The sequence below is a fragment of the Python bivittatus genome, unplaced genomic scaffold (genome assembly GCF_059951505.1).
Source record: "Python bivittatus isolate LINGU-HERP-01145 unplaced genomic scaffold, Pbiv_v1 ctg000020_np1212, whole genome shotgun sequence".
NCBI classification, from domain to species: domain Eukaryota; kingdom Metazoa; phylum Chordata; class Lepidosauria; order Squamata; family Pythonidae; genus Python; species Python bivittatus.
Window position 1 is genome coordinate 98380526 of NW_028277030.1, and position 21234 is coordinate 98401759.

Genomic DNA, 21234 nt, shown 5'->3' on the forward strand with positions numbered 1-21234 from the left:
GAACGGAGGGCAATTCCAAGTAGCTCCAGAAACAGTGAAGCGGCTGGGCCAAAGCCGAAAGGACGTTCAGCTGTGGATGTATCTGGAAGTGAAAAGAAGGTCCGATGCTGTAAAGAACAATATTGTATAGGTACCTGGAATGTAAGATCTATGAACCAAGGCAAGCTGGATGTGGTCAAACATGAGATGACAAGATTGAACGTTGACATCTTGGGAATCAGCGAATTGAAATGGACGGGAATGGGTGAATTTAATTCAGGTGACCATTATATCTACTACTGTGGCCAAGAAACCCTTAGAAGAAATGGAGTTGCACTCATAGTCAATAAGAGAGTGGGAAAGGCAGTAATGGGGTACAACCTCAAAAACAACAGAATGATCTCAGTGCGTATCCAAGGCAAACCATTCAACATCACAGTCATCCAAGTCTATGCCCCAACCACTGATGCTGAAGAAGCTGAAGTTGACCGCTTCTATGAAGACCTACAACACCTTCTAGAACCAGCACCAAAAAAAGATGTCCTTTTCATCATAGGGGATTGGAATGCTAAAGTAGGAAGTCAAGGAGTAATCGGAATAACAGGCAAGTTTGGCCTTGGAGTACAAAATGAAGCAGGGCAAAGGCTAATAGAGTTCTGTCAAGAGAACAAGCTAGTCATAGCAAACACTCTTTTCCAACAACACAAGAAACGACTCTACACATGGACATCACCAGATGGTCAATACCGAAACCAGATTGATTATATACTTTGCAGCCAAAGATGGAGAAGCTCTATACAGACAGCAAAAACAAGACCAGGAGCTGACTGTGGCTCAGATCATGAGCTTCTTACTGCAAAATTTAGGCTTAAATTGAAGAATGTAGGGAAAACCACTAGACCACTCAGGTATGACTTAGATCATATTCCTTGTGAGTACACAGTGAAGGTGATGAATAGATTTAGAGGATTAGATTTGGTAGACAGAGTGCCTGAAGAACTATGGACGGAGGTCCGTAACATTGTACAGGAGGCAGCAACTAAAACCATCCCAAGGAAAAAGAAATGCAAGAAAGCAAAATGGCTGTCTGATGAGGCTTTACAAATAGCTGTGGAAAGAAGGAATGCGAAAAGCAAGGGTGAAAGGGAAAGATATAAGCAACTGAATGCAGATTTCCAGAGAATAGCAAGGAGAGATAAGAAGGCCTTCTTAAATGAACAATGGAAAGAAATTGAGGAAAACAATGGGGAATGGGGAAGACTAGAGATCTCTACACGAAAATTGGAGATATGAAAGGAACGTTTAGTGCAAAGATGGGCATGATAAAGGACAAAAAAGGCAGGGACCTAACAGAAGCAGAAGAGATTAAGAAGAGGTGGAAAGAATACACAGAAGAACTATACAAGAAAGATCTTAATGTCCCTGATGTCCACGCTGGTGTGATCACTGACCTTGAGCCAGACATCCTAGAGAGTGAAGTCAAGTGGGCCTTAGGAAGCATTGCTAACATCAAAGCTAGTGGAGATGACAGTATTCCAGCTGAGTTATTTAAAATACTAAAAGACGATGCTGTTAAAGTGCTGCACTCAATATGCCAGCAAGTTTGGAAAATGCAACAGTGGCCACGGGATTGGAAAAGGTCAGTTTACGTTCCAATTCCAAAGAAGGGCAATGCCAAAGAATGCTCAAACTATCGCACAATTGCACTCATTTCACATGCTAGCAAGGTTAAGCTCAAAATCCTACAAGCTAGGCTTCAGCTATACATGAACTGAGAACTACCAGATGTACAAGCTGGGTTTCGAAGAGGCAGAGGAACTAGAGATCAAATCACCAACATTCGCTGGATCATGGAGAAAACACGAGAGTTCCAGAAAAATATCTACTTCTGCTTCATTGACTATGCAAAAGCCTTTGATTGTGTGGATCACAACAAACTGTGGCAAATTCTTAAAGAGATGGGGATACCAGACCATCTTACCTGTCTCCTGAGAAATCTGTATGCAGGCCAAGAAGCAACGGTTAGAACCGGTCACGGAACAACCGATTGGTTCAAAATAGGGAAAGGAGTACGACAAGGCTGTATACTGTCACCCTGCTTATTTAACCTATATGCAGGTTCTATCATGAGAAATGCCAGGCTGGAAGAATCACAAGCCGGAATTAAGATTGCAGGGAGAATCATCAACAACCTCAGATATGCAGACGATACCACCCTAATGGCAGAAAGTGAAGAAGAACTAAAGAGCCTCTTGATGAGGGTGAAAGAGGAGAGTGCAAAAGCTGGCTTGAAACTCAACATTAAAAAAACTAAGATCATGGCATCTGGACCCATCAATTCCTGGCAAATAGAAGGGGTAGAAATGGAAGCAGTAACAGACTTCATTTATTTGGGCTCCAAGATCACCGCAGACAGAGACTGCAGCCATGAAATTAAAAGACGCTTGCTCCTTGGGAGGAAAGCTATGGCAAGCCTAGATAGCATATTAAAAAGCAGAGACGACACCTTGCCGACAAAGATTCGCATAGTCAAAGCTATGGTTTTTCCAGTAGTAATGTATGGCTGTGAGAGCTGGACCATAAAGAAGGCTGAGCGCCGAAGAATTGATGCCTTTGAACTGTGGTGCTGGAGAAGACTCTTGAGAGTCCCCTGGACTGCTAGGAGGTCAAACCAGTCAAACTTAAAGGAAATCAACCCTGATTGCTCATTGGAAGGATCAATAATGAAGCTCAAGCTCAGATACTTTGGTCACCTAATGCGGAGAGAGATCTCTTTGGAGAAGACCCTGTTGCTGGGAAAGATTGAAGGCAAAAGGAGAAGAGGACGGCAGAGGATGAGATGGTTAGATAGCATCACTGAAGCAATGAGCATGAAACTGAGCAAACTCAGGGAGGCAGTGAAGGACAGGAAGGCCTGGCGCAATATGGTTCATGGGGTCACGAAGAGTCGGACACGACTTAACGACTAAACAACAAATAAAACTTTATACTTGATTGTCTAAGACTTTCTATAAAGCCAAATTGCCCTTCAATAACACATAATTTGTTTATCCAGAAAGCTATATATTTATAAATACTGAATATCATACAGATGGAAATTTCCTGAAGTGTTACAGAAGTACACAAAGATAATCCTCAAAGGGTTAAGGTCTAGATTGCTATATGTATGTTCAGCTGATGCTAACATTGGAATGCAGTTGTATGAATTAACGAGGAGACACTTAGTATACAAGGGTACATGAGTAATTTGAGCCCAACATTATCACAGCCTAAGGTAAACTGTCCAGCAGTGGGATTCAGAGTAAAGTAACCTGACTTGCTTCACAATAAAAACATGATGATGCTATCCATTCAGTCATGTCTGATTATCAGCAATTCTATGAACCAGCTCTCTCTTGCTTGTCACCTTTGCTGGCCAAGGAATGTGCAGGAGCCTTCTCCAACACCACATCTCGAACGAGTCGATTTTCTTCTTGTCTAGTTTTTTCTTGGTCCAACTTTCACAACCATAGGTAGCTATGGGAAACACGATACTGCGTACTAATCTGCATTTAGTTGCCAGGCTGATGTCCTTGCTTTCCCATACTTGCTGTCAGGCCCACCCCAAAAACATCAGGGATACAATCCAGCCAAGTTCAGTTCTTTATTGCTTACACCATATAGACAGAATCTTGCCAGACTAAATCTGTACTAGACTAATCTAATGGATATACCCTGGGAGATTCTAGGGCGTGGCTATTCTAAGTCTCTTACTCTTCCCACGCTCCTGCTCTAGACTGTGTTGCCTTTTTTCTCCCCCACTTCCCTCCTGGGATACACTCCCTCCTTCCTGCGAACCTGGTTCTCTACTGCATTCCATCACACCACCTCCCCCTTCATAGATACATTCCATCACAATCACTTCATGTTCATCATTGCTGTGCAACCTAGTGTGATTCAGTGCTTTATTTCTGGACTGCATTCACTGCTTTGATCAATCCACAATTCTAGGAAAGTGAATTCATGCACACATTCAATCTCTTCACCATCAGAAGTTATTCTGAAATTTCCATACCTCACAGTGGTCATGAGCTTGGTCTTTTTGATGCTGAGGAAGAGGCCAAATTTCTCACTTTCTTCTTTAATCCTTTTGATCAGATGTTTCAGGCCTTCTTTGGTTTCTAAGAGGAGAGCTGTATCATCAGCATACTGAAGTTTATTGATGTTCCTTCCTCCAGTCTTTACTCCAATTTTTCATTCTACAATTTCCAGCTTCCTCATTATCACTTCAGCATACAGGCTGAATAAGAAAAGTGAAAGAATGTAACCTTGCTGTACTCCTTTCTTTAACTTGAACCAATCAGTGTCTCCATATGGTGTTCGCACAGTGGCTTCCTGATTTTTGTACAGCGACTGCACCAACTTGACCAGATGTGTTGGCACCCCTAGGTCTTCTAAAACCTAGGTCTTCTAAAACAAAAACATGCAAACACTTAAAAAGACACTCCTTCTGGTTTCTTCCTGTTCATCCCATATTATTCCTGGCAGCACCCAGATGACTCTGGCTGATTTCAGAAAAGCTAATCAGGGTTGGAGTTGGTTAGTAGTTAGATGGGTGATCACCAGAAAATACCAGAAGTGCAGGTTTGATTGTCAGTCAAAAAATTCTCAGAAGAAAGCAATGGCAAACCACTTCTGTATTGCAGTCAAGAAAACCACACAGACATGCCCATGTAATCACCCAGATTGAGTTTGACTCCATGGAATCTTCATCTTTATGTATCCTATATTTATTAATTTAAATATCCATAACATAACTGGATTGCAGACTATCCAATCCATGAAGATGAAACTGCTTAGTAATATCTTGAAGGGTTTAGAAGTTATAATAAAACTGTAGCAAAAACCTTGCCAGAATTGAGTAAATCTGGGGAAGGTAAATCTGGGGAAGCAACAACAACAACAACAATAATAATAATAAACATTGCAATACCTGAAGACAGCAGAATAGAAGAGAAAGAACTGGAGAAAATCACCAAAGACCTGCAAATAGAAGTAGAACGACTGTGACAAAAGATAGCAAAGATGGTACCAATAGCAATACTATACTATACTGGTATTGCTATTTGGGTGCAATACCAAAACATCTGGAGCACCACTTGAAGACCATCAGCATTGACAAAATCACCATCAGTCAATTCCGAAAGGCAGCTTTACTTGGAACAGCTTACATCCTGCGACGATACCTTTAACACCATCAAACAAGTTCTGCCTATCCCAGGTCCTTGGGAAGGACTCAATAGGTGGGCAAAAATGCCAAATCCACTCTCAACATCTGGCTGACTATGTGACCAACCATCATCATCATCTTCTTCATCATCATCATAATTTATTAAATTTATATGCCACCCATCTCCCAGCAACTCTGGGCGATTATGGCCCTGTTTACATGCAGCTTTCCAGCATCCCATTTGTACAAATACACACATACTCCCAAAGTAATGGGGCAAAAAATTCATTTTTTTTTCATTTGAGAGCTTCTGCAGAAATCAAGGCTCTCATAGTATATTTGAAAGCCTCCCAGAATTGGGTGATTTTTTCCACTGGGGGGGGCATTAAGGGGCAAGATAGTATCTTAACCTTAAGACAACAATTTTTTAACTCATCCCTGCCCTAAATTCTACTTGCTTAAAAAAAAAAAAGGTCTGATAATTCACCCCCATCTATTCTGGGTTTTGTTGCAGCTTCTGGGCTGGATATAAAAAGGAAACATAATCCTCTCCTAAAAATGAGCAGTAGGAGAAGTTCAAGGTATAAGAAGTGAATATTGAACCAAGAAAATACAGATACTAACTAACAAGGAATTCAGTGTTTCATTACCAGTTGTTTCCGTCTCCTGCAAAACATGTCTTAATACTTTCCATGATGGTTGAAAGTACTTTGAGAATTGTTTTAGAAATATTTCCAAGGTCACGTATATTATATGCACAAAGGGTGGAAGGTAGACAAGTTCTCAGAATAACTCAAAACCTGTTTACCAACATGCGGAGATTTTCTGAAAATCTGGCCTTCGGCATCAAAGCTCTAGCCTCTGTCTATTCAGGAGACAGAACATTCATTCTAATGTTCAGTGTTTTGTGTTGCAAACAAATGTGCATTTTCTGCAGAACACAACCACAAACAGGCCTTACATTTCAGCTATCATGCAAAGAAATGAAATATAAATATAGCCATTTACTGCTACCCCAGCACTTTTCTTGTTTAAAAGCCTAAACTTTACTGTAACCTTTTGCACTTGCTGAACCTTATCAGTGGAATGCTCTAACTCCAGATCCCCAGCTGGCTCACCCTGTTATTGCATTTAAGCACCTAATAAAAACTCATTTGTTCTCCAATCTTCTGCATTCTCTCCTGTTTCCTTTTTCCTGGTATGTCCTACCTATCTCCAAGTTTATAAAGCTGAAACCAAAGAAAGGCATTTTATTCTTAGTTTATACCACATCTGGTCACTGTGGGCTCCTTAAGGCAACCTGCAGATTGGTGCCTTCCAGATGAATTTGATTGTGCCTCCTATCATCTCCAGATTGGCCACTGAGTATGCTTCCTGGGAATAATATGAGTTGTACTCCAATAAAGCTAGAGGGCGCCAGGTTGGAAAAGCTGTTTTAATTCATCAGAACCCCATACTGATTTAACTAGATGTGGCCTTATATGGCAGACTCCATATACTATACTGGTTATGCACTGACCTGAAAAGTATGTCTAATCCAGTGTTTTCCAAACTTGGCAGCTTTAAGATGCGTGGTCTCCAACTCCCAGAATTCTCTGGGGAATTCTGGGAGTTGAAGTCCACACATCTTAAAGTTGCCAAGTTTGAAAAACACTGGATGAGACATACTTTTCATACTTTCATACCTTTTTTGGTTTGTTTTAAAATTTTAAAATCCTGCTTTTGTTCACTAGAAACGTAAACAGCTAACAAGAAGACAATAATTAAATCAATGAACTTGGACTCCTATATCTGAATTCCACTCACTAAGGATGAAAATACTGCAATGACAGCAGAATGCTAGAAAGGCTCATGACTGATATACATGATATGCCATAAAATCTATGTTTTTTCCCCACTGTTTCTTGGCTTGTCTTGGTCAATAACTATATCATTATGATGTAAGATCTATAGAAGCTACACATCTGGCACCATACCCCAATAGAAGCTGTATTCTTTGGCTGCTTGGTTTACAGTTCCTTATTCTGAAAATGCTCCTTGTCTGTTCACTGTTCCCTGCCAAAAGTGCTTCTCAAGGACTAGCAAGAGGATTTTTCAGTAGAAGACAATATCTGTACCTCAGGGTTCAGCTGTGCAGTCCTTGGTGCTCTCTGAGCTTGGTTGTTTGCTTGCAGATGTTTCATTACCCGGCTAGGTAACCTCATCAGTGCTGTCGAAGTACTTTGCACAGTGCACTGATGATGTTACCTGATTGGGTAATGAAACATCTGCAAGCAAACAACCAAGCTCAGAGAGCATCAAGGACTCCACAAGAGGATATTACTTCAATCCTCCTTTCCCCCAGGTTTCTGTTGTTCCAATATCCTGTCGCTCGCATGCATTGTGTTCTTGCTATCCCAACCATACCCCACTTTCTTTTCCCACCCTGACTAGCTTGTTTAGCATCCCCTTCTTCCTCCTCTATCACATCAGTCCTTACTGATCTGAAGTTCCATGATTTTTTTTTTTCAGAGATCCCTTTGGATATAACTCTCTAGCTTCAGTTTTCTGCTTCTTCTGCCCTTCTCCTCAGTACAAACTTACCCAAACGTCCTGTCTTATGGACCTTCTACTACTGGTGTTTATGCCAGGTTTTGGCTGGCACGGACCCCACTAATCACAGTCTATCCCATTTGAATAAATGGAGTTGGGAGACATATTGCCAAAAGTTCTGGTTTCTTTTACATATATATCCATCCATGTTCTTCTTTCTTGAGATAACCATTATTCAAAGAAACAGGAAAATAAAGAAATGAAAGACAAGAGATTAGAAAACTGAAAAAGATAGAGCTAACTTCAGTTTACATTAACATGGTTTGCTATGCCTCTCCTTACCCTTCTATCCTTGCAAACCATCCTTGCTTCCACCACATCATGCACTTCTTCATATATTGCCTTTTGTTCTTTAACCTTCTCATATCTCTTGTTTTCAGAATAACATCAGCCACAACTTTCTCAGTCTTCTTTCTTTTAATGCAGTCTCTCTTCTGTTATATATTTCTCTTGCAATTCAATCCTCATTCATTCTCTCTATAGAGCATGCCCACAATCGATTTCTTTTGTACTGATCATTCACACTGGTATTCAATCTACAGCCGTCTCTGTCTGTTCTTTTTTTGTTATACATATTTCTTAAGTAACCTATTCCCCTCTGGATTCAATTTACTTTTATATTTCTCCTGACATATCCAATTCTCCCTTCCAAGAAACAAGGTGGGCAAAAGCTTGCTCTTATACACAGACATTTCCTCTTCTTTCAGCAAACCATTTCTCATAACAGATTACCCACCACTAGAATTTGCATGTCTTAAAATCTCTCCATTCACTTTCCCGTTTTAGTCAATACTCTATCGAGGTACCCAAATTGCTATAGTTTATAGCATACTTATATGTGCTATAGTTTTTCACAGTGTATGTATAACTTGCAATCATGCATTCCATTTTTCTTGTCAAACTCAATTACCTTGATCTTTACTACATTTTCAGACTGTCAGATTAAACAATCTATTCATTAAAAACCATTCAAGTTCTCTTCACTGACAACAAGGCATTTTCTGCATACAAAAATACATATACATTCACATCCCAACCATCACATCTTCAAATTACCACAAATATTCCTTATAATTTTATCCATAAATACATTAAACAAACAAGGGGACCTCACATATTCTTTTCTTACACCTTGTTCAGTGTTGAACCAACTGGTAAACATGTCCATTACCTCCATTTCATTTGGCCCTTTTTTCCAAGCCTTAACCTTCCCCAGGAATCTGCTGTTCTTAGTTAGATGCCTTGCTCTGCCCTCACCATATCAATCCTGCCAATATTCTTGTAGCTTGAAGTATGAATAGTTGGAGTATTTGCAAATATTTCAAACATCCCCAGCCAAAAAAATGCCAGAAACTTCATTGCTTTCAATATAATACAGTATAGATTCCTTTATCATACAGATCCAAGTAAGCATTTTGCTTACTTGAAAATCTGTGTGATATACTAAAAATATTAAAACAATAAATCATGGGATTGTTTTATCATGTTCATAACAACCTATTCCTTTAAAAAACTGATGTTGGATCTGGTAAATCTAAATCAAATGTTCAAAAAAACATATGATTAACTAAAGTTCTCATTCTGCTCTTTTAAAATAAATTTTCCCTCAAATTGAACTCAGTTCCTGTTGACTACCTGGACATGTTGGTGTAGTTTCATTGGCAACAATATGGAAATGATTCACTACTGCCTTCCTCTAAGATACTTTTTCAACTTCTCTATCAAGTCTGAAAGTTTGATATTTCCTGGTTGTCTTCCATCCAAGCGTTAACCGGACGATGCTTTTGCGATCACCTAAGATTGCCACTGACCAGAGGTTCTGTTCTTCTAGTACCAAACTAATTGTGGAGAGCCACAGAGATGACCTTGGGCAAGTTAGACAGTAACAATTACATAAATGAAAGTTGTGTGACAATGAAAGTATGAGAAAGAAGCTCAGATTGACTCCTCCCTAATTCACTCTCGTACAAGGAGGAGGGAGGGAGGAGAGAACTCAGTCAGGCTTTCAAGATTGATGCCAGCTCTTTGAGGTAGGCCAGGTCAGGAAACAGACTCCACAAATCCACCTGAAACTCTATTGATATTGGGTCTTGTTATAGAATCTTGAAAGTCCCCTCCTTCCCTCTTATACCCCAGGGAGTTAGGGTGGAGCCAGTCTGAATTTCTTTTTTTATGTTTCCCTCATTTCCTGGGCTTAAGGCATGTTTTTGTAACTGTCACTGCATAGGTTCTCCAAGGTCATCTCTGTGGCTCTCTACAAATATACAGTTTGCATTTGTCTTTTGATTTTCTTTCTTTATATATTTTCATCCCTAGTGTTTGCTTTTCAAAACCCAGTTGAGTTTTATTATTTACTTACTTGTTGACTTTATGCCCACACTTTCAAGGAGGATTTTGCAAAACAAGTGGCTTCAAGGAGAAAGTCTCAAGCAGAGTCAGATCCCCGCTTACACTAGAGTAAATTAAAAATGGAAGAGCAGCTGAACATAATGTATTTAGCACAGTGCATACCTCAATTCTATGATTTACTTTCTGTAACAACCAATGCTAAATTCCACTCGACATGAAAAAAGCATATAAGTAAATATTTCAATTCAGCTCTTTTCTTCTTTTTAACAACTGAGAAACTCAGGTACAGTAGCTGCATGTATAAGACCCTATAATTAAAGTCAATAAATGCATGCCACTAGGGAAAAGCTGTAAAAATACAGATGGATCCAAGTGGGAATGTTCTGTCTCAGTAAAATAACAAGATTAACAATCATCCAAGTAAAAAAAAAGGAAAGAATGTAAAAAGAGACTGACAGTGCAAAGGAAGGAAGAGGAAGTCATCAAGTTTCTGAACACGAACCTGTTATGTGTATTTTTATTGCATTCAGAAATCAATGACACTATTAATTTCATCAACAGTATGGTAAAAGTTGGATTATTTAAAATTCAAATTACCATCAGCATGTGTACATATATGTGTATATGTGTACATGTACGTGTGTACGTGTACGTGTGTGTGTATCACATAAATCACAGAGAAACAGACAAGTTTCATAGCAAGACTGAATCAGAAGTATCAACAAATCAAATACACAGTTGTATGGATCACCAACTCTTCATGTTTAGGAAGACCCTGAAGATTGTTTTATTTCAATGGGCCTTTGGCCATAGCAAGGAATTGGGTGCCTGCATTAATTATATCTTAATATTTAATTGTTATTATTTAAATATATAAATGAATGGTTGTATTATTTTTTGTATTTTTTGCTGTGTACCACCCAGAGTTCTATGAGAGGACCGCATGCAAACATCGGAAATCATAAATTAAATAAATAAATATTGTGCAGGCTTCTGGGTGACCAAGCATGTACTGTGACATCATGATGCAAACTCCACCCTCTGTGCTCTGCTTGCATAAGGCATCATGACTCAAGCATGAAGGACAGGCTTGTGTTGTGACATCACAGCGCACATTTCTTGATTTGGGCATCATTGTAGTTTGAATGCCTATGTATAGAGGTCCTAGTATAGGCCGCCTATATGGAAAGGAATAAAACAAGATGAAATACCTGAGGCAATTAATATTATTCTCAGCCTTCCACCCCCTACCCCCTGTGCCTATCAGAGGATTGGGCCACAGCTCCCAACATCTGCAGGAGATGATAAGAACTGAGATTTAACTTGTCCCAACCCTGCCAGCCTTCAGGAAGGCCTTGAAAACCTGGCGGTTCCCTTGGGTGTTGGGGCTAGATGTTAAAGAAACTCATCCCCCAAGGTGGAGTCTGTGCTGATGTGCCCTGCGTGTTTGATTGTTGTTTTCTGTGAAGTTCTGTTGTCTTGCAATTTAGCTTTTTTGTTGTATGCCATCCAGAATTGGATTTTTGCACTATGAGCAGCCATAAATAAATAAATGATTTAAGTAAATCAAATAAGTCCTCCTCCAGATTTGGAGGGTACCAAGCTTTTGCTATAATCAGCTGTTATTGCTTTCTATTCCTTCCATCAATGGCCACCATGAGAATAGTAGACTAGAACCTGGTAGACAGCAAAATGTCCCTGAAATCAGGATTACTTTGCCACAAAAAACCCCTCCTAATTATATTTTTCTAAGTCCCAAATAAAGAGACAGAGTTTCAACCCTGGCTGCAGAGTAATGCTTTTGGACCTTCTGTTCAGGGACGTGTTTTCAGGCAGTTTATTTTTCATTTTTCATTTATTTTTCAGGCAGTTTATTTTTCATTCTGGAAAATATCAGAGAAGGTTAGAGAAGGGTATTAAATCACCAGGACTAACCTAATTCTGATAAATGAGGAACTTCTGAAAGAAGATAATAATGACAGTCTCTCACCAGTTCCACAAATTGCAAAGAACCAGTCCCTCACAGGTCTCATTTGAACATATCTTGTACGTATGGATCTGATTTATTTCCATGGAAGTCAGTCAAAAGGGTTTTCCAGCAGGTTGCACCAAAAAGTTTATTCCATCACAATAATGATTCCCAAAATCTAACATCTGAGCTAGCTAACTCACTCTACCCCAGGTAAGGCCATATCTTACAGGGATCATACTCAATAGTCACAATTATAAGCAAGGTCAAAAATCATTACAGTTACTGTTGACTAGATGTCTTATTCATATATCTACTAATTTTTATGCAACTGTCAGACATGGTTGTTCTTTTTCAGAACAGCTCTCAAGAACAAGTAAAGTTTGCATGGGGTCTGTGAGGAGGCATCTAAAGAAATGTGCAGAGTAACATCTCAGTACAAAGTCTGCCCCTTATGTACCTGTGTGTGACATCACAACTTAAATAGGAAAGAGTGGAGCTTGCATTGTGATGTCATAAGGTGTATTTTGTCATTGGTTAGGTCTGGATGGCTATGAAGATTTAGATGTATTTTGATGACTTGTAGACATTATTTAATCGTGCCAGCTGTGCTATGATGGATCCCATGAATCAGCTCCCAGAAAAATCTATGGAGGATTTCTTTGACATTATTAGTTAATAGGGGTAATCAGTCAAGTTCCAATTCAAATTCAAGCTTTGAACATGGCAAGATTCAACTCAAATGTGTCATCTAAGAACTGGAGGCAACAAACTGAATTCAAATTGATTCAAGATTCAGACTTTGATCCATTGACTGAAATGGCAAAGAATAAAAATGCTTGTAACTGAAGGCTGAACACTATTCACCTGGGTGAGCAAAACAAGAGGCAACAGAACTTCCATTCTGTATAAATTGAATCTTAACTTGCTTCCTCTCACCCAGCCCACGACTATTTATCCCTATTCCAAAAGCGCAGGGCAGAATTAAAGTGACCTTTTATACAAAGGGCAATTTTGAACCTTTTCATGAATATGTATATATAAGGATGGAAACTCTTCATCCATTTTGCTCTACTAATGCTAACATTTGTTTCTTTGTGTTTATAGTGTTTCCAGAAACAGCATTGCTAGTATACAATGTACATATAAACATTTGCACAGGGACAAATTACTGTGAAAATTTTGAACTATCTCAGGCTTGCAGAAGCCACTGTTTGCGTAGGTGTTCCAAAAGAGCTTGGTGTTGCCATTAGGTGAGTCCTCATGCCTTTAATAATTTTCTCTTGGGTTTCAGTTGGTGTGAGCCTTTGGAGGGCCTCTGGGAACACACCCAACATTTTGGAGAGGATATGTGTGGTTCGTGAGAGCAGCTTGCTCAACCTTGATTTCGGGGCACCCAAGTCCAAGATCATATTCATTATTAAGTCAGTGTATTTACTTAAAGATTGAATGAGAGAGTTCATCCTTTTCTGTTTGTGAAAGAACTTTGCAAATACTTATTCAATTAACAGAATGAGCTGCAGGAGAGACCAATATTGTGGACCTAGCTTCCATGTTATAAAGTAAGAGAAAAAGCTGTGTAAGACCAAGAACTCAAGAGTCTAACATGACTTAACTGCACTATACTAATTAGAGGGTTTTTTCTATTTAATCAAACAAATAGATACAACTTGGTGCAACATGCTGCTGTTGCTATTTGTGTTTGATAACATATGGGGTATAAAACTGTGCTGTGTCACTGCTATGAAGGGAAGAATGGGGTATAGTTCTTCAATCAGAAAAAATATTTCTTAGATGAAGATCTAGACTGAGAGTTGTGGGGCATTCCATTGTAACTCAAATATTTTTCTCCTACCATTTTGCAAATGGAAGTATGAAATACAGGTTCTCTCGCTTTATGCTAGTTACATTCCTCCAAAACTTCACATAAAGTGAATGCACATAAAGTAAGACACCGAACCAGTGGAAAATAGGGGGTTGTGGAGTACAGTGTCATGTTCTGTAACCCAAATGCATTGATAAATGTGGTCATACATTTTAGGGCCTTATTCTTATGCACTACATTACTCAAACATGTTGTCTTCCTTGTCTTGTGTTCTATGTACAGTGAAAGCGTTTTCTTTTCAACAGCTGGATTTCTAACATGCATGGTTATCATGGCAGACAAAGAGGTAGAATGCATCACAGCACTACAAATTTTATTAGCTTTCTTTGTTACGTCGTACTTAGTAAATTTGTCCTGGTTAAAAGTTCATCCTAGTGCTGTGGAACCTTTACCAGCTTCGGTGTGATGTAATATGTCCCCCTTTGTTTCTTGTATTAAACAGATCCTTTTCATTTTGGGTTAGGGATTAAACAAGATGTTGATGGCCATTTTGATGGCCATAGTAACAGTAGTAGCTGTTGCAGGTACAGGAGTAAGTTGGAGACAGGTTACATAAATAGAACAACCACACAATGCGAGGGTTTTGGTGGGAAAATATTCCCATGTTCTGGTAGGAAGAAATCTTGGCATGTTTCCAGACCTTTGGCACAAATTGTCAATGCGGGTTCAAACTGCATAATAGCTTTTTTAAAAAAAACAAACAAATTCTAAGACAAAAACAATTGTTCACATAATAGCGAATTTGCATAAAACAAGGGAAACCTATACATGGATTGATGGTGAAGAGGACTGGGAATTCTAGGAGTTATTGGGAAAGTGGGTACAATAAATTGGCAGTTGCCTGCGCAGCTTAAAGTACACCATAGCTTGTTCTATTCTTAACTCTTTTTAAAGTTGAATGAAGCTTCCAGTGAACTTGTGCATTAGTATTAGAGTCAAAACGCAGGGCTGTGAATAATACATAATCTGTTTTGGCAGTATCTAATGTACAGCATAAATATAGAGATCTGTACTAAGAATAGTGCTATATAAAATGCTGTGTTGTATTATTAAGAATAGCCATTTCCTCCAATATTGCTGTGAGCAAAACTTAACTAAACAATGTTAAGTAATTATGGACATGAAAATGGGGAAAGGAAAGAACAGTTCAGGACTGAAGCAGATGTTCTCATTCACATCAACACAAATGTTTGCATTATTCAGCATCTCTGGAGTCACTACCATCAAGGTCTCCAGTAGAGAGGCCAGGTGGCCATCCCAGCTAGAAACAGATGTCTATTTATGGGTTGGGATAATCTTGCTGCATTTTTTATTTACTGATCTTTTATTTGGTCATGATTAGCTCCTATTTAAGTACTGTACATCGGCCTTCTCCAACCAAATGCCCTCTCCAGATATACTAGACTTCAAATCCCCTGACCAATTGGTCATGCTGACTGGAGGATTATGGGAGATGTTACCACATGCCATAAATAACAGAAGCAACTTCCATTAAAACCCATGCAAGTCCACCAAAAATCTGGTAGAATATATCTCTAAGGCTGTGTTTGCTCTAGCTTTAGAAATAAAACAAAATATTTCATATAACATGACATTCGTCATCATTCCAAAGAGGCATCATTATCATTCAGATGATGTGAACTCATTTTCTGAAGATTATCCTTTTTGTAAGGTAGACCTCGGGTTACAACCATTTGTTCAGCAGACATTCAAAGTTCCAACAGCGATAAACAAATGGTCCTTATGAGGGGTCCTCAAAGTTCCAGCCATCGCAGCATCCCTGTGGTCATGTGATTATGAGCTGGATGCTTGGTGCCCAGCTTGCAATTATGACATTGCAGTGAGCCGTGGTCACGTGATTGCGATTTCTGATGTTCCTACCGGCTTCCCACAAGCAAAGTCAGTGGGGAAGCTGGCAGGAAGTTGGAAGTCACAGTCATGTGAGGTCCTTGCTTAACAACTCGCATGGTCCTCACTTAATGACAGCAACGTGGACTGCCAGGACTGCCATCACTAAGCGACATGGTCATGTGATGTCACGCTTTATGACCAGTCACTTAGCCAGGGAAATTTCAGTCGTAAGCTGAGGACCACCTGTATATAAAATGATACTTTCTTCATACAAGACAGAGGTAACAACATGCCCAAGTCAACTCCAATGTTTGCAGGAATAAAAAAAAGCTTTGCTGGGGAGGACTCTAATAGGAAAGAATTGTCTAAACTGCCTAGTGGCTATTAAGAAAGGCATCCTGGCCATTATATATTACTGATGGTTTATTGGGGGGAAAAGAAAAATTAAATGCAATATTTTAACAAAGTCAAAATAATGTTACAAAGTGCCACAGAAGTACGTGGAGTTACACTAACAGAAAATATGAAAAAAGGATGCTTGGTGGAATGATTCCATGAACAAGGCTGTGGATGATGGAACAAATGCATAAAAGGGAATGACTGCTGCAAAAAATAAGAGTGAGAGAATGTATGTATGTATGTATGTGTGTGTGTGTGTGTGTGTGTATATATATATATATATATATATATATATATATATATATATAAAAGATATCTGCAAGCCATGTAGTCAAAGAGAACATGGAAGGGTTAACATTAAAAGGGGCAGAGAAAATGCAGAGTGAGGGTGTCTGAATATCACATAGATACCTGACAATTGCAAAAATGCCATTATTCTTTCTCTATAGGACAGGATTCCTCAACCTCAGCAACTTTAAGCTGGCTGGGGAATTCTGAGAGTTGAAGTCCACCCACCTTAAAGTTGCTGAGGTTGAGGAACCCTGCTATAGGAAACAGAAATATAGAAGAGTGAATGGGGGAAAAAACCTATGTCGGGGGAGGAGGTTAATTTATTCAGTGTGCTCAGGAAGGTGTTTTACAGAATTCTGATCAAAAGGGCATGAGAGGAGACAATAAGCAAAATTTGGGAAGTTCAATGCAGCAGAAGGTATGCTAGGCAAAGGGTGGGTACACCCGACTTTCACTCTTTAGTGGGCCATTGAAAAATGCATGAATGATAGAAAGAAATTTTCTGTATTTATAATAATTTTATTAAAAGTTTTAATTATAATGGTAAAAGATAATACAAACTAAAAAAGAAAAAAAAGTTGAGAAATTTTCCTGTATTTAAAGGCAATGTTGATTTAGAGGCAATGTACAAAGCAGTGTGTTGACATGATAGAAGCAAGGATGGCTTGCAAGGATAGAAGGAGTGAAGGAGCACAGCGAATGGTGTTGGCAAAAATTACAGGTAACTCTATTTTCTTTTCTTTCTTTCTTATTTATCTAGTTATTTTAATTTCTTTGGCTTATTATTTCTTACTCCATTTATTCTCTTTGCATAAAGTTGTTTACCCCCCCAAAAAACATTTTTTTATATATAGTATGTGATAACACCTGATTAATGCTAAACTCTTTTTCTTCTGCTCATCTATGTCCAATGGTTATGTATTCCGCATATACATTTTTTCCCTTCTTTGGTATTTATTAAAAACACAGAAGGCCAAATAGAATGAGTTGTGCAAAGTACATGTATACCCAAACATCCACAATCCACATATACAATCTGATGCAGAATGGCATTACAAAGTACCCTTCTGTGTTTTATCCATGTAATACAGCTAGGAAAGCAGGTTTGCTTTGCACTGATTTTTCATGTTATAAACCAAGTCATGGTTTTAGCCATGACTCAGTAAAATTCATTCTAGGAAATAGGAGTGAATACCTCTTTCTCTAGGTGGTATAGTTTTCAAGTTGTCCTTGATGTACACTTCCCAGGAAGGGTGCTAGAGAACTCCAAGCACGGCACTAATACCGAAAAGCATAATCCACAGGGCCTGCAGGATCCAGAATAGTAATCCGTACTGAAAGGTTGAACAATATGTTATGCATGAGAGCATTTACTCGATGTCATTTTGCCGGGCTCTGTTTCTGTAGAATCAGATTTATCGTGAGGTCACATAAAGTTCTTTGCCTTAAATTCTGTACAGGAGGCAGGGGCAAATATCAGGAGATAAGTCAGTTAATATCATTAACAATGGCAATGGCCCTTAGTGTAAAGAGAGCAACTGCCGTGGCATCTTGAAGGCAGGTGGGATACTGGTTTCATTTTTCTAATTAACTCTAATTAACTCCACAAGTTCCTTTCAAATTTCTCGGCAATATATACACCAAGTGGTTCTTTTAGCTTTTTCTATTTGGCTTGCTGTTATTTAAGAATTTTTTCCCCTTAATATTGTGTTTAATTCCTTGGTTCTTTGTTCAGGTTCTCTTAATCACTCTGTTACAGAACAGAACACATCTTTATTCGGTCAATGACCAGCAAATTTAAGAGAACAATGACAGAGTAAAACAAATTGATAGAATAATATACTAGAAGACAGATCACATAATAACATTACATTCACTCCTCTATAACCATATTAATACATTAATTACCCAAGTAATAATAAGTTTAAAAACTAAAAACTATGATTTTGAGCAAATATCTCTCACAACATATTAAGAAATATTGATCTGAAAGTAATATTAAAGGTAAAATTAAAAATAAAAATGATCTTAAACCAATTACTTCTTTAACCGTTTTTGCCTTATATTCATTGCAGCAACACAAAATTTAGCTACTACACAGGTAATAGCAGGTTTTAAATCCTGGAGAAGATGATTCAGATAAAATTTGTCTGATCTCACTGGGAATTTATCTACTGGGGTGAAATATAAATAGACCTTATATCCCTATAAATTTTGCAACGTAATAAAACGTGTGAGATGTTTTCTACTTCCTTATCGCCACGTGGACAGATGTGCTCCACTGTGGATTTTATTATACCTGCCTTGAAGAAGTGCTGATGGAAGAATGTTGTATCTAGCTTTAAAAAGAGCTATTCTCAACTTGGAGAAAGTTAGGGTTTGTAAATACTATGTTGGTTCCCATATACCCCTGTTTATCCACATTCTATCATGTTGGGACAGCCTGTTAACTTTGGTTTGGAACTTTACATCCCTTATTCTTTGAATAGTTAAATGCTTGGCTTGATCATAGCCCATTGCTATCAAAGATGGAAGAGAGAGCCCATACGAAGCCAACTTATGCTCCACCGCCTGTTTCCAGGGAGAAGAAAAATTATCTGTTAAAACTAAGGGAGTCAGTCCGGCTGGGAAGAATTGTATTTTAATCACTCTACTGCAGTGTTTCTCAGCCTTGGCAACTTTAAGATGTGTGGACTTCAGTGCTGGCTGGTAATTCTGGGAGTTGGAGTCCAAACGTCTTAAAGTTGCTAAGGTTGAGAAACAATGCTCTATTAGAAACTGCCTCTTGTAACCCAGTACATAAATTCCATCACCACTCAAAATTATCCTAGCCTCATTTAGCCTTAACTCAGCAACAGGCTTCATCATATTTAATTATTCCCCTGTCCACTCTATTTCTCTGAAATCTGCCATAATTTCCCTTCCACCATTACTCCCGCTAATTTTATCAAAACCTGCCTCCAAGCCACCTAGTTACTGTTGTTTAAAAAAGGAAAACAGAAGGTAATGGAGCAGAACTTGAAAAACCACCCACACCCTTTTTTTTTCTGAAAAGTTTCGCAAGATTCATCCAGTGCAGGCACCTAAGAGCCTAGCAGGCTTGCAGTATTCATCCTAGTAAATCAGAGACACTTACATTTGCTCCACGTCATTCAATGGAAGGAGTAAAACTTAACTTTCTCAATTGTGGTATGGGTTTAATTGGACCATATCGAAAGTACTGGGGAAAATGCATTATCTTCAATATGGCCCAATTAAAGCAGAGCAGTTCTAATGGAGTCTTCCTAACAGCGGAGTTAAAGCCCTTGAGCCAGCAGAATACTCTCCCACCCTAAAAGTTGCTCCCCTTAGTGGTGAACTCTATTCTACCATAGGCACAATGCTGACAAATAGTGCTATTCTTACTTACAGTGTACACAGTTGTTAAAGTCAGGGATTAGTGGATTCTCTAGCTTTGCTTCCATCCCCTCCCCTCCCATGTCAGCAGCTAGTGGAAAAACTCTCCTTAACATGGGAACATGTGAGTTTTGACCAATGGCTACACTTGCAGGTTTAGCCATCTGTCAGAACTCTGTTTTTGCACAAGTGTTTTTCACGGGAACATTCAAAGGAGCCTGACTATCAGCTGATGTCATTTTGACTGTGCTCAAGAACTGCTGCCTTTGAAGGGCCAGCCTGCCTCCCAGAGACCAGCAGATTTCCTCCCTTCCTTTCTTGACTATTCCCTGTGGCACTCTGTGGAGCAGTGGGCACGGTCAACAGCGGAGGCATTTCACTCTGGAGTATGGGAAGTCAAGCCACGGTTTTGATTCTTCTCTTCTGTTGGAGCAAAGCCCGTCATACCTGATGTATTGTTATTTTTCATTACAGCTCTTGGTGCTACAGCTTTAAATGAGGCACTGGATAAATTAACATCCTGAATAACTTTGTGACTTGTACTACCACAGTGTGTCTTATCAAAGAGTCCTTGAAAATTATTTGTTTTCTTGTGGAAACCCAATGGCTTCAGCTTTCCAAGGCTGTAGGATTACATCAGTTTCTGCTGCTATCTCCCATAAATACAGTTACCCTTTGAAATTCACTGTTTTCTTCAAGTATTACTTTGCATGGGTTGCTGTATTGGACTATGTCATAAATACTTGTTGCTATCTTATTGCATTAACACACAAGCTGGAATTATATTGTATTATACAGAATTATGCAAGTAAAAAAGAATGTAAGGAGCAAATGAGTGTCTGTTTATAATGCAAAGCATTCTTTAGCATTCATTTTATCACCCCCAATAAAGTTTGTTATGTTTAGCATCAGAGCCACACATTCTGTTTCCATTTTCAATAGACAAATATCTGTCATACAGTTTGGGGTTGCAAGATGTGTTTTCCTATTTTCCTTATTGGAAACAAAAGAAGAACTATATAAGAGACAGCAGGGTTTGAGAAAGCGGGGGGGGGGGCATACTCTTAATGAGGAAAAAGTACTCATTTCTAATGCTCAAATGCTCAGATGAACTCACATTATCTGCAGCCATTTCATATATTTCAGGCCAGAGCCACAGCATTCAGAACAGGCTGTAGGTTTAAACTCTGGTGCAGCTGAATTTATAATTATTTTTTGTTCTGAACATGCTCTTTGCTATAGTAACAAATTTCAGAGTGGAAACCTCATAGGTTTGGATTGACTCTGTCATCCAACCCCTGAGTACTTTCTTCA